Consider the following 15,474-nt stretch of genomic DNA (forward strand, 5'->3'; position numbering starts at 1 on the left):
GTCTGAGTGAGGAAGGTAAATAATGCCATGTGTCATGTCTCTAAAATATTATTGATTCAGGATTTGAACCTCATTCTTTATCATTCCTAAATGAAATCTTGTTTCGCTGTCCAATGAAATTGGATTCCCAGGTAGGTATAGTAATAACAATAAATAATTTTAATATATTTGAAGTTTTCATTACATACCAGGTAATTCTGAGCCTTTTCTTTATAAGATCGTAAACACCACATGCCAACATATCTCGACATAGGAGTTTGTCTTGACAGAAGAAGGCAGGTAGGGCTAGTGCACTAGGCTTTCCCAGGACAGAACTGGAGCAGGGGCTGAGACAGCACCCAGGCAGCTAGAAGTGGTGCTAGAAGTTCTGCAGGACTGTAAATATATTCTAGTGGTTTCCATCCAACCACAATGGCTCAGCTCCCTTCTATCAATGTGGAGAAGGGCCCAGGACAGCAAATCACGTGAGCACTGCCTGGGAACCAGGGAAGAAAGGCCAGAAGCCTCAGGTGAAGAAGGAGGTCAGATGAGATGATGACCTGCAAGTGATGCTCATGTGCACCTGTCTGTAAACCACCACTCAATGATATGGGAGAAGGACCAGGTGACAAGAATGAGGACTGTGGGCTATGAACAGGGCTGTTGGAAAGCCATCAGACCCGTGGCAAGGCACACAGTTTTCTGATGTTTCACAGCAGTGAAATGAGGATCATGGCCAGAGAAATGCACTTTTCTAGCAACAGGAGCTTATGGGGTATATGCAGCAAAGACAGAGTGTGAGATGCTAGGGTTCTAGGGGAGAAAACAGGGACCTTGGGACCAGACTAGAGGAGAAAGAGAAGGAGGTAAATCTGGAGTCTCCAGGACCAGTAGCACAATGGCAATTTTGACAGCTCTTAAATCTTCCTTTGTTCAGAGAATGTTGCCATGTATTAGTGGATCAGCTGAGAGAGCATTTAAGTCCTCTCTGGTGTGTTGCCCTCAGTATGGACAGAATGTATTTGGAAAGCATATTAAGTGACAGACAAAGTCCTTGGGATACAGGACATGGCATTTCTCGGTGTACAGAATAGTGTTACTGTTCTAGAGTTACCATTGTCTGCCTGTTGAAATCAGGAACGTATTAACCCAGAATATATTCATTCATGGGTAGTATATTAAAACAGTTACTATAGGAAGTGTTTTTTTAAAAAAATTTTATGTGATTTGTGACTATTAGTTTTATTAAGATAAATTTTTAAAAGTAATTCTTTAATTAAAAATGTGCCTTTAATATTGTATGGATTTTTAATTCCTCTTCATAGATAATTGAGAAAATAATGTTGGAAAAATATGTAAGACTCTGTTGTTTGAGAGAATGCCCATCAATAAATAACCACACTTCCTTATTAACCAAGCTCCATAAAGTTAAAAAAAATCTCTTCTTTTTCAGATCACAAGGAACTTAAATCACCATCACAAAGGATGGACAATACATGTAAAACCACGAAACCACTTAGTCTGAAATCTAGTGTGACAACAAATGATATACAGAGGCCTATGCCAAGCACCAAGATCAGATCTTTCTCTTTGCCTATAGATAGGTTCCATCTTGCAAGCTCTCCTAATGAGAAAAACAGCAGAAACGTGGGAAATGTCAATTCAGACAAGTTTTGCCAAAATCTTACCTTTGAAGGACTTAATAGAAAAGATACCCCTACTTCTGTTGGCTCCAAATTTAATGGTTTTGATCAGCAGATTCCACAAAAAACTCAGGGACAACAATGTGAACCAAAGAACTTAACTGGCATGAGTGCAGTGATTGTGCCAAGTGTACTCCAGGAAAATGTCACAATGAGCATCAAGGTTAGTGTTGACCATTCCAATGATGACACACAGCCCAACATGCCAGCCAGTTCAGCAAGAGAAATATCAGTGAGAATGTCTTTTCATTCTCACCGTTTTTCTCCGGCAAGAGCACCCAGAATACTGCAATCCCAAGTCGGGACAACAAACCACCTACCCTGACCAGCAAAGTCAGGGGGACTGAGGAGAGACCAGCTTCACCTTCAGCAGCAGTGCCTCCTAGTACAGCTCTTACTCCCCTGAGTCATGTGGAGAAAGATGTTCCAGAGGCAGACAGCACATCAGCTTATGCTTTGAAGCCAGCTGCTGAGCCTAAAGAGAACTCTGAGGAGCTCCGCCTGCCTGAAATGAATCCAATGTGCCAGGGACTCAGGCTAAAACAAATGGAAGAGAGTCAAGACCTTGAATTTGAAATGCCACAGTTTGTGTAGGGTTGACAAAATTCACTTTTTCTTTTTCTTGTTTCATTTTTATGTATTGCGTTTATTTTATGAAAGAATTCAGTGAAAGAACCCCTTTTGTATAGGATTGCCAAAGTGTATATTTTGCCTTTTTGCCTTGAATTTTGTTTGCTAGTCATATAGAATGGTAGTGTTTTAGTCATATAGAATGATAGTGCCTCACTGGTATTGTCTTTAAATTCTGTGTTTTTGAGGTTATGCATAAAATAAGTATCATAATTTTAAATTTAAAATAATTTTCTCTATAAAATGATTCATGTAAATGCATCTTTAATGTATAATATTGCTCTCAACAAATAGGGGCAGTAGGGAAAAATGAGCTTTATTTTGGAGAAAACCTGGTGCTGATTCATAAAATGCTTCTGAATGAAAGTTCCTGAAAAATCTTGATTGGGTATGAATATATTTTCTTCCACATAATGGTCTAGTGCATCTTTGACGACTTGTGTTGTTATAGCATGTATGGAAGCATTGGCAATTCACTTAACTTTTCAATATTTACATAGTGGCCTAAAAGCTTGCAAATCTGTGTTTACTAGCATTCTACTTGTCAATTTTTACTTATGGTAATTAATATCATTGTAGAAAGAAAATGCACTTCAATACTAAAAAGTTTGAGACATTGACAAAGACAACACAGACTGACAGAGTTGAGGCATCTCGAGTGTGAAAGACCTATATCCTCACTCCTCTCAGCTGCAGCCTGTTGCTGCATTGCCTGGGACTTCTGGCTGTCTGCTGAGGAGAGCAAGTGGCCAACAGCTAGGGCAAGATGAAGCTTTCTCTGGTGGCCGTGGTTCTGCTGCTGCTCTGTGCAGCACGGCTGAGGATGATGACAAAAAACGACGTGGGTACCGTGCTGGGCATCGACCTGGGGAATACTTACTCCTGCATCGAGGTATTCAAGAATGGCCACTGGAGATCATCTCCCATGATCAGGGCAACCACATCAGGCTGTCTAATGTGCTCTTCACCCCTAAAGAAGAATGTCTGATCATCAGCGATACAGTCAAGAACCAGCTCACCTCCAATCCTGAGAAGATGGTCTTTGATGCCCAGCAGCTCATTGGCAGCAATGGGAATGACCCTTCTTTGCAGCAAGACATTAAGTTCTTGCCTTTCAAAGTGTTTGAAGAGAAACATAAACCATACATTCAGGTTGATATTGGAGGTGGGCAAATTAAAACATTTGCTCCAGAAGAAATCTCTGCTATGATTCTCACTAAAATGAAAGAGACTGCGGAGGAGGCTTATTTGTGAAGAAGGTTACCCATGCAATTGTTACTGAACCAGTCTATTTTAATGATGCCAGTGGCAAGCAACCAAAGATGCTGGAACTATTGCTGGCCTGAATGTTATGAGGATCATCAATGAGCCTACAGCAGCTGCTATTGCTTATTGCCTTGATAAGAGGGAGGAAAAGAAGAACATCCTGGTGTTTGATCTGAGTGGTGGAACCTTCTATGTGTCTCTTCTCCCCATTGACAATTTGATGTCTTCAAAGTTATGGCCACCAATAGAGATACTCATCGAGGTGAAGAAGACTTTGACCAGCGTGTTATGGAAATTTTCATCAGGCTGTACAAAAAGAAGACTGGCAAATATGGTAGGAAGGAAAATACAGCTGTGCAGAAACTCCAGCATGAAGTAGAAAAGGCCAAGTGGCCCTGTCTTCCCAACATTAAGTAAGAATTAAAATTGAGTTCTTCTATGAAGGAGAAGACATTTCTGAAATCCTGACTCAGGCAAAATTTGAAGAGAAAACATGGTCCTGTTCTGGTCTACCATGAAGCCTGTTCAGAAAGTACTGGAGGATTCTGACTTGTAGAAGTCTAATATTGATGAGATTGTTCTTGTTGGTGGTTTAGTCAAATTCCAAAGATTCAGCAACTTGTTAAAGAGTTCTTCAATGGCAAGGAGCCATTCTGTGGCATAAACCCAGATGAGGCTGTTGCATATGGCGACACTGTCCAGGCTGGTGTACTCTCTGATGACCAAGATACAGGTGACCTTGCTCTGCTTGATGTATGTCTCCTGACATTTTGTATTGAAACTGTGGGAGGTGTCATGACCAAAGTGATACCAAGGAACACTGTGGTACCCACCAAGTAGTCTCAGATCTTTTTTACAGCTTCTGATAAGCAACCCACCATTCCAATCAAAGTCTATGAAGGTAAAGGACCCATGAAAAAAGACAACCACCTTCCGGGTACATTTGATCTCACTGGAATTCCTCCTGTGGGGTCCCCCAGATTGAAGTCACTTTTGAGATACATGTCAATGTTATTCTTTGGGTGACAGCTGAAGACAGAGGTACAGAGAACAAAAATAAGATTACAATTACCAATGACCAAAATTGCCTGACACTTGAAGAAATTGAAAAGATGGTTAATGATGTTGAGAAGTTTGCTGAGGGAGACAAAAGTCTCAAGAAGCACACTGATAGTAGGAATGAGTTGAAAAGCTATGCCTACTCTCTAAAGTATCAGATTGGAGATAAAGAAAAGTTGAGAGGCAAACTTTCCTCTGAAGATAAGGGGACCATGGAAAAAGCTGTAGAGAAAAAGATTGAATGGCTGGAAAGCCACCAAGAAGCTGACATTGAAGACTTCAAAACTAAAAAGAAGGAACTAGAAGAAATTGTTCATCCAATTAGCAGCAAATTCTATGGAAGTGTAGGCCCTCCCCCAACTGGTGAAGAGGATAGAGCAGAAAGAGATGAGTTGAAGACACTGATCTGCTAGTGCTGTAATATTGTAAATACTGGACTCAGAACTTTCATTAGGAGAAAACTGAGAGAACTTAAGTCTTGAATGTAATTGGAATCTTCAGCACAGATTGGAGTTGAAAATGGTATAAGCCCAAGTGGCTGTTTACTGCTTTGCATTAGCAGTTGCTCACATGTTTTGGGGAAGAGAGAGAGGAGGAATTGGCTATCTTTAAAAACTGGATATAAAAATATAGGTCAGAATATGTGTTCACCTCAGAAATGTTCAATTTAATGATTGGGCCATGCACATCTGGTGTAGGAACTTTTTTTCTACCATAAGTAAGACCAATAAATGTTTGTTATTTAAAAAAAAATACTAAAAGTTTGGAACTGTCATAAAATAAAAATTTGTACAGATAAAGCTAAGGGATAAAACAGTATCAGAAGCATTAAAACATCTAAAGCCAAATAACAAAACTATATAATTTAAATTATAATATGTTTATATATTATATATTATGTATTATATATTATATACAACACATTATAGATTTACATATAACTATATAATGTATTATAAGTTGTTTATATATAATTATAATATTATCCATATGTTTTATATATTGTGTTAATATAAATTATACTAATATAATAATTGTATTATTATCTTATTAATTATAGAAATTATATTATTATATAATTACCTTACAATGATATGTAATATAATATAAATTAATATAAATCTAAATATATTATATGATATATAATAAATATGTTATATATAATAAAATAATATTTATACATTTATTTTATATATATTATTCTATTATATGTGTATATAATATATATGTATTTCATATATTATATTTAATTTATTTTAAGTACATATAAATTATAAATATTTTGATATGTAATATATATGATTTATATAATATATATGCTTATATAATTATACATAAATATATATAATTTGTGTACAGATGTATAAATATGTTATGTAAATATATTATATGAATTATATATACTATATGATTATGAATATATAATATGAATATATAATAAATTTATATATTAATAGACATAAAATATATATATATAATTTATATATTTTTATTATATGTATATATGATAAAATAAATATATTATATATAATATAAATTAGAATGTTATATAAATATATTGTTTTTAATTTATATTATATATGTATTATATAATATGCAATATGTTTACATAATATTATAGTTTAAATTATATAGATAAATTATGTCTTATTTGACTTTAGATGATTTTAATACATTTATGTCAATTTTAACCTTTTTTGTATTTTTTATAATGGTCTTAATAAATGCGTGCTTAAGATATTTTTAATTTCAATGCATTTTCTCTTGACATTTTGAGGGTTTGGTTAAAAATATTCCTTTGGATGTATTCCTGTAATTCTAGTATCTTGGGATACTGAGACATGTGGATCTCAAGTAGAAAGCCAACCTTAGCAATGGCGAAACTCTTGGCAATCCTGTCTTTAAATGAAATTCAGAATAAGACTGGGGATGTGGCTCAATGGTTGAGTGTCCCTTAGTTCAATTTCCATTACCCCCCAAAAAAGTCCTCTTGTTTGAAGTGTTTTGACTTATAAATCACTTTACATACTTTTTCTACCTGGACTATCAACCAGTGAAAACATATGTCATTAGAATGGAACAATAATGTATTTAAGTTCATTTTGAGAGTAAGAAAGGTTGATCTTAACCAGGTGATGGTGAAGTGTACTGAGAATTTATTAGGTCAGGTACTGTTCTAAGCACTTTTCATCTCAACAAACTCAAAGGAACTCCTAATTAATTTACATAATACTTGGCCCTTCCTCATTTTGTGATTGAAAGAAGAGTTTGTGGTGCTATTTAGTCCACAGGCAGAGCAGATGGTGTGAACAATTTGGTCATGTTGGAAAATCCTCAGGGAGCTTAAATTAAAGACGCAGACACCATTTTACCTTTAAACCAGCTCTGGGATGGCTCCTTGAACCCTCAGCCTCAAGCTCCCCAGGGGGGCAGTGAGGTTTTACTGAAGGGGAGGAGAGAGAGAGAGAGAGAGAGAGAGAGAGAGAGAGAGAGAGAGAGAGAGCGCACACTAGGGAGAGGGCTTTTATTGGGAAACAAAAAATTCTGGGGAAAATTTAATTCAATGAAGGTCAAGTGGGGGCAATGTGGCAAGGTCAGGCGCAATGATTGGATCTTTGGGGCAGTGGTGAGACGTGCCTCCACATCTCCACATGGAAAAGCTCTCAAACCCAAGAAGGGTGGGGAGAGCTCTGCCACATTAAAAGTGTCTGAGCGCCTCACACCTAGCCAGAGAGTAAACTCAGTCAGTTCAAGGATGGACTCCCACAGTGCTGCACTTCACTTCGTAGGGAAAGGAAAAAAATATAATGACTCCTCTCTAGGGAGCAGAGTGGCTCAGCAGCTCAGCAGCTTGGGTGTCACCAAGTTCCAGGAATGGGGGGAGGTCCAGAAAACTCACTCAGTTTCAGAACTGCAGGGTTCTGGGAGATCACTTCATTGTAGGGTCTAGGATTATTATCCAGTTCCAGGACTGCAGAATCTTGGGAGGCCTGCTGTCCCCAGCAGAACAGGCAGCCAAACTAAAGTTTGAGTGAATTTCCTAGGATACCAAATAAAACAGCCAGGACAGCTCCTCTGCCTCAAGCTCCCCAGATGGGAGAGCAAGGAATGTCACGAGGGGCTGGTGAGAGTGAACATGTCCAAGAGTGGACTTTTACTGGGGAGATCCTCATTCTTTAGAAAATTCCATCCAAAAAAGGTCAAGAGGGGCAGGGTTACAAGGACAGGTAAGGTAATTCGACCCCTGGGGTTATAGGAAGGCATGCCTAGGCATGAAGACACATTCTGCTACTTCCAGGATCAGGGCAGCAATCTAGGGCCACTTTGAATGTGGCAAGATCACTGGAAGTGACTGACAGAGCTGCAACCAATCAGGGAGGGAAAATTCTGGTCACTCAGAGCAACAGTCCCCCACAGAGGCCTATCCAGTTCTAAGTCTGGAAGGTCTAGGAAGCTCACACAGTTCCAGCATTGCAGGGTCCTGGCTCTTACCCGGAGTTGTAGGGTTTTCTGACCTGTAGGGTGAGGATGCAGCTCAGCCAATGCTCTGTTTTCTGAACCCATGGCACTACATTCAGCTCAGCCCTTGCAAGTCTGGCTGCTCAGCTAGGTCCCAAGAAGTGATGTGAAACTTTAGTCAGATGTGGATTATGACTGCTGTGGGCACTCAGATGCCTCTTCCAGGATGCAGCATACAGTCCCAGCCCAGGCTCTGAGGGGCAGGGTGCACCAGAGACTGGGAGCACTGATGTGTGGCTTCACTGCAGCCTGGCCCAATGAGGGAGGCTATGACAGGGGCTGAGCTCAGGAGTGGCAGGCCACCAAGTGTGGGTGGTTTAGCAGTTCCTAAGTCTCAGGGAAGGTGGGGTGCCATGGCTGTTTGTCACCTAAGCAAAACACAATCCAGCAGTATTTCCAGTTCCCAGGTGCCATGGTCTAATAGTTGTGCTGGCCACAAGAGTCGGGTACACAGTCACCTCCTTTTCTTCTGGGAGCTCAGATGTGTGGACTACAGGCAGTCCCCTCAGGGGAGCTGAGTGGCATGAGAATACAAGAGTCCTAGTAGTGAGTATGGAAGGTGTCTAAGGTTTGGGTGGATGCTGCTGGGGTCCCCTTGCTTGATTAGTCCACACAGGGAGGAGGCTCCCTTGTTCTGAGCTGCTCCTGGCTGTTGATGGCATATCAGACATTAAGTGTGTCCTATACTCTGTGTGAACATCCCAGGTTCCCATGCTCTATCTGGCTTCTGCTGATCCTTAGATATGCTCTGAGGATCTCTTCACTTACCCTCACCAAAATGCATTGCTTATTTTGGGAGTTGTCTTTGTGGGAGAAAGGATGGTAGGGCTTTTAGTTAGACTTCTTGCTAGCATCTCTCCTACCTAGAGATTCTTACTTTAAAATCAGAATAATCATACCCAGTATCACCATGTTTAATCAAATTTGTATTGGAGATCCTCATGAGTAAAATATAGTGAGAATAAAAGAAAGTAGAAGAATGGAATACTAAAATATAGAAAGCTTAGACTTGAATTATTTTCAAATGATGACTATTTTTTAATATTATTATTTTATTTTTTAAATTTTAGATAGACCCAATATCTTCATTTTATTTTTTTAATATGGTGCTGAGGATCGAACCCAGTGCCTCCCACATGCCAGGCGAGCTCACTACAACTTGAGCCACATCCCCAACCCAAACTATTTATATTTTGAAAAAAAAATGTAATCTTCAGAAAGATTATTGGAAATACCTATAGAAATTGTCAAGGTTCCTGAATAAAAGCTTGAGGTATAAAAGTAAAATTAAAGTTTTATATTTCAGTGGCAAATGATTAGAAATTGTGATTGAACAGGATGTACTATTTACAATAGTATCAGAGACTGAAATTGCCTAAATAATCAAATAATAGACTTAAGACTTCTATAGACAAATTATAAAATTTTATTAGGGGATATTCAAAAGAACATAAATATATAAAGGCATATACTACATTTATCAATATAATACTTTTTGGGAAAAGTATAAACGGCAGCCGTACCCCAGAGAAAAAACCCCAATATGGCACCTAAGGACTTCTTCTTCCTACCTTCTTCTTCTCTGCAGTGGCTCGAAAAGTTTCCACCCTTGTGAACTCTCCCGCCAGTGCCAATTTCAAATCTCGCTGGCGGGGATCCTTAGCCCCAATGAGACCTAATTCCTGGGCTCCAGAGCTGATATCTGGAAGAACTTGCCAATAAACCGTGACCTGCCATTTATCTAAGCCCTACCATCTCCCCTTTAGTTCTCTATAAGCACACAGCTTTTTGCAATAAAATTGGAATTCTCCTGGCGAAGTGTCTTTGCAAGGGGAATTCTTTCATTCTAGTGCCCCGTGTGAGGATACCGGTTAGCTCTTTCCAACAAGAGCCCCATCCCCTGCTCCGCCAAGACACTCTGCCCTGGTCCGCTCTTTTCAGACGCCGGCTTCCTGCACTCACCACCCATCTGGCTTAGGTAAGCTTCCCTTGACCCCAGCTCGCAAACTCCCTTTGGGCTAACACTGGAATTGTGACCATGATCATCAGGCACACTCCAGACACCCGGTGAGGGGAGGGAATTCACCCTACTAAGACCTTTACTGGTTGCAGTGGACCCTCTGGTGATCCGTTTCCCTTTGGGGTGTGAGGCTTCTGAGTTTACAGGAGAGGCTTTGTGGTTTTTTTCCTCCTCCCTAGAGTTGCTGTTTCTTGCGGGGCTACTGTGTCTGGCTGAAGCTGCCTTTCTGCTTGGGGAAAACTGAACTCCTGGCCTGAAACTGCATTCTGCCAGAGCCTGAGTTTTGTTTTCATTACTGACTTTTTCCACTGGGGTCGAAAACTTTCCTGATGTCAGGTTGCCCGTGGTTCCGACCCCATTGGGTCTCACAGATCGCACTTCACTGGTGACGACTGGGTAGTGCCCTCTGTAGTTCCTCGCGATGGCTGGTCATTTTGGGGACGCCCACCTGACCCCCGTTTGCCATAAGCTTCCTGGAAGCTGTTCCAGCCCGGGTTTTCTCTTTGTCTCTCTTGCTTACCCTTATTCTTTCTTTCTTTTCCATCTCTCCCTGTGACTATGGGCACCTCTTCATCTGTACCTGAAGCCTCACCTCTCAAATGTTTAATAAAAAATCTGGCCACATTCTCCCTCACACCAGACATCAAGCCCAAACTTCTAATCAAATTCTGTACCCAAGATTGGCCTACATATCCACTGGATAATGGCAATCATTGGCCTCCAGAAGGCTCCTTAGATCCAAACCTCCTCCGAGACCTTTTTAACTATTGCCAGCATCTGAAAAAGTGGAGGGAAATTCCCTGCGTTGAAGGTTTTAGCCTTCTCGAACAGCACCCTGCTCTCTGCTCCTCCTGCTCTCCCTTTCAAGTCCTCCTTGCTTGCAAACCCCTCTCTTCCCCTACTTCTACTCCTGACTTCGCAGATTCTTCCTCATTTGACCCAGCAGATGAATCCCCATCTTATCCCCCAGCCCCATCTCCTTCTCTCCCAATATACCCTCCTCTTTCTCCGCCTGATTCCACGGATCCTCAGCCTTTCGTTTCATCCCCTTCCCCTCCGCCCTCCTCTGCCTGCTCCACCTCCTCCTCCACAGAGACTCCCCCTTCCCTTCCCTCTCCTTTCTGTCCACCGCCTGCCTCTTTCAGTCCTCCTGTTACCAGGTCTAAGGGACTCATTCCCACCCCCAAGACAATCGCACCCCTTCGTGAGGTAGCTGGTCCCGAGGGTGTCATCAGAGTCCACGTGCCCTTTTCCATGTCGGACATTACTCAGCTAGAGAGGAAGCTAGGCTCATTAACCACTGACCCCACCACTTACATTCGGGAGTTTCAATGGGTCCTGCAAGCATATAGCCTCACTCATCATGACATCTACATGCTCTTGGCCAATACACTTCTCGCCAAGGAAAGGCGATGGGTCTGGGAGCTAGCCCAAGCCCATGCTCATGAAAATCATAGGACCAATCCCAACCACCCCAAGGGCCCTCATGCTGTCCCAGAGCAGGATCCCCTATGGGATTACAACACCCCTGAAGGCTTAGAGTCTCCTGACCTTTTTACATCCTGCCTTTTGGCAGGCCTGAAAAAGGCCACCTGCAAGGACTTTAATGTTCAAAAGGTGCAGGAAGTCATTCAAAAAAAGGAAGAAACACCTTCAGAATTCTTGGATAGATTAACCAAGGCCCTTCAACAGTACACAAACCTCGACCCAGAAACCCCTGATGGCCATCATGTCTTAATGACATATTTTCTGGCCCAAAGCTACCCTGACATTAAAGCCAAGCTTAAAAAACTTGAACAGGGCCCTGCTATTCCTCAGACTGAAATCCTCACTGTCGCTTTCAAGGTTTTTCATTGTAGAGAGGATGAAAGCGAACGCCTTAGGCAGCGGGCTGAAAGTGCCAAATTCCAAATGTTGGCCCAGGTCATTCAGAGAAGGTCATCACCACGCTGTCCTAATAAGACACCCCTGGAGCTTGCTTCAGATGTGGTAAGGAGGGACATTGGGCCAAGGATTGTCCTTCGCCAAGGACACCCTCCACCCCCTGCCCAAAATGCCATCAAAGGGATACTGGGGGCAGACTACCCAACAACCCGGAAAGGAGGTTGGTCAGCCACCCGGCAACTTCAGCCTCTCTTGGGCTTGGCAGAGGAGGATTGACGGAGCCCTGGGCCTTCCCTCCCGACTATTACCATCAAGAAGCAAGAGCCTAGGGTCACCTTCCTGGTGGATGGACGCTTCATTACCTTCCTCTTAGATACTGGTGCCGCTTTTTCAGTCTTGAGGGAGTATTGAGGTTCTACTACACCCTCAAAAACTCCTATTGTCGGGGTAGGAGGTAAACAGATTTTCCCTCAAAAAACCCCTCCCTTATCATGTTATATGCAGGGATCCCTTTTGTCCTTCACACACTCCTTTCTCGTTATGAGCCATTGCCCCATTCCCCTTCTGGGAAGGGACATACTCTCACTATTGAAAGTCACTACTCACATATCACCCCACACCTCTCCTACCTCTCATTTCCTCATGATGTTCCTAGGGGCAGAAACACCTCCTTCACACACTCTTCCACAACTATCTAAACCAGTTAACCCTGAGGTTTGGGACACAACTACACCCTCTATGGATAATGCAGTCCTATTCATATTGTCTTGTGAGACCCTTCAAGATATATTAGTCAACCACAGTATCCACTCACAACCACAGCCCTCCTCGGATTAGAATGATTAGAACCCATCATCCAGGATTTATTACGAAAGGGATATCTTAGGCCTACACACTCTCCTTTCAACACTCCCATTCTGGCAGTTAAAAAACCTAACGGATCCTATAGGCTGGTTCAAGACCTTCGCCTTGTCAACTACTCTGTGGGCCTCATCCATCCACTAGTGCCCAACCCTTACACCCTCCTCTCTCAGATCCCTGCCACTACTACCCACTTCTTGGTCCTAGATTTGAAAGATGCATTCTTTTCTATTTCCTTGTCCTCAGAATCTCAGGATATCTTTGCTTTTACATGGACAGACCCTCACACCCACCATTCTCATCAGCTTACCTGGACTGTCCTTCCACAGGGATTCAGGGATAGCCCCCATCTCTTTGGCCAAGTTCTTGCCCAGGACCTCACATCCTTTCACCCCACCTGTCCTGACTCTACTCTCCTTCAATATGTTGATGACCTTCATCCATGTAGTCCCTCTTAGGAACACTCTCAATCCCACACTGCCCAGCTTCTTAATTTCTTAGCAGACAAGGGATATAGGGTGTCTCCCCACAAGGCCCAGGTTTCCCAGTCTTCTGTCACCTACCTTGGTTTTTGCCTTACACCCAGGAAAAAGGAAATAACACTGGATAGGAGGCAACTCCTCTCTAATCTTCCAGTGCCCCATACGAAAGCCGAAATACTATCATTCCTAGGACTAGTAGGTTATTTTAGGGCCTGGATACCAAATTACTCTCTTCTAGCCAAACCCCTGTATGACCTAGCAAAGGGACCCCCTAGTGAATCTCTTGCCTCCTCCCCCAACTACCACTTCTGCAGGCTTCAGCAACTCCTCTTAAAGGCACCTGCCCTTCATCTTCCTGATCTTTCAAGACCATTTCATCTATATGTCCATGAAAAAAGGGGGCAAGCACTTGGGGTCTTAGGTCAAAACTATGGGCCTACATTTGCACCTGTGGCATATTTGTCCAAGCAACTAGACTCTACCATCCATGGGTGGTCCCCTTGCTTAAGAGCTCTGGCTGCTGGACAAATTTTACACAAAGAAGCCTCTAAGCTGACTTTTGGGGCCCCTTTAACTATCTACTCCCCACATCATTTGAAGGATCTTTTAGCTTATAAGGGCCTTCAAACCCTTCCTCCAACCAGAGTTCTGTCACTCCTCACTTCCTTTCTGGAAAACCCTAATATTACGTTCCTCCCCTGCTCTGCACTGAACCCTGCCTCACTGTTCCCAATGACTCCCATGTCTGACACACCAACTCATAATTGCTTGGAAACCTTAGATGATTTCCTCCCCTGTCATTCTTCCATTTCTGAGGGACCACTCACCAAGCCTGACCTTATCTGGATCACTGATGGCAGTTCCTTTAGGCAGAACGGCGCTCATTACTCTGGATATGCTGTAGTTTCAGCCACTGAGATTATAGAGGCCAAAGCTTTGCCTTCAGGAACTACCAACCAGCAGGCTAAACTCATAGCAGCCACTTGTGCCTGCCTTCTAGCACAAGGCAAATCCCTCACCCTTTATACTGACTCAAAATATGTCTTCCATATTTTATTATCCCATGCTGCAATATGGAAGGAGCGAGGCCTACTTACCACCAAAGGTAAAGAGATCACTAATTCGGCTTTTATAACCAATCTGATAGAGGTCTCCCACTTACCCACCCAGTTGGGAGTTGTCCATTGTAGATCCCATCAGGACGGCTCTCTTATCACTGAGGGCAACGCCAAGGCTGACCAGGTGGCACAAATGGCTGCTACCACTTCCAATTATGGCCCCCCTGGGGGACATATAATGGCCACTTTAGACAGCTCATCTGTAGCCCCTACTTCTTCCAATAAGAACAAGGATCTTTTCGAGTTCCTTCATACTCTATTCCATTCCAACTCTCAGTCTTTGACCCTCTTTTTACAGAGCTTCTTTTCCCTCATTCCCTCTGACAAAGCCATGCTACAGAATATAGCCTCTAATTGTCAGATCTTTCAGCGGACCAACCCTCATACTCCTTTAAGGCCTAAACCTTTCCCCTCCCACCAAGCTCGGGGACACACTCCTGCTGCTGACTGGCAGGTAGACTTCACCAACATGCCTACAGTACGGCACACTAAATACCTTTTTGTCTTTGTGGACACTTTCTCTGGTTGGGTTGAGGCATTTCCCACTTCCAATAAAAAGGCTTCCACTGTAGCTTCAATCTTACTGACAGACATCATCCCCAGGTTTGGTATTCCCACTTCCTTACAATCTGACAATGGCCCTGAGTTTATTTCTAAGATCACACAAAAGGTCTTTCAAGCCCTCTCCTTTAAGTAGCATTTCCACTGTCCATATCGCCCCAGGCTTCAGGAAAAGTGGAAAGGGTAAATCTTACTTTAAAGGAAGTCCTTACCAAATTGACAAAGGAATTAAACTTAGACTGCGTCAAACTCCTTCCCTTGGCTTTGCTTCGAATCAGAGCTCTCCCTAAGAAACCATCTTTACTGTCTCCCTTTGAGATAATGTATGGAAGACCTCTTATGCCCCATGAGTTGGTTATTTCACAAGGACCTCTCACCCGAAATTTGTCTTT

The 15,474-nt window shown here is 42.3% G+C and overlaps 1 protein-coding gene across 1 annotated transcript in view; it reads left to right on the top strand.

Annotated features, from left to right (window-relative positions):
- Positions 1–5,488, top strand: part of LOC101977349 (EEIG family member 2-like) — a 111,988-nt gene extending 106,500 nt beyond the window's left edge. The window contains exon 3 of the transcript XR_013427965.1: positions 1,433–5,488. The gene's annotated coding sequence lies outside the window, so the exon portion shown is untranslated. The remainder of the gene's footprint in view (positions 1–1,432) is intronic.
- Positions 5,489–15,474: the final 9,986 nt, after the last annotated feature.

This window comes from Ictidomys tridecemlineatus, chromosome 11 (genome assembly GCF_052094955.1).
Source record: "Ictidomys tridecemlineatus isolate mIctTri1 chromosome 11, mIctTri1.hap1, whole genome shotgun sequence".
Taxonomy (NCBI): domain Eukaryota; kingdom Metazoa; phylum Chordata; class Mammalia; order Rodentia; family Sciuridae; genus Ictidomys; species Ictidomys tridecemlineatus.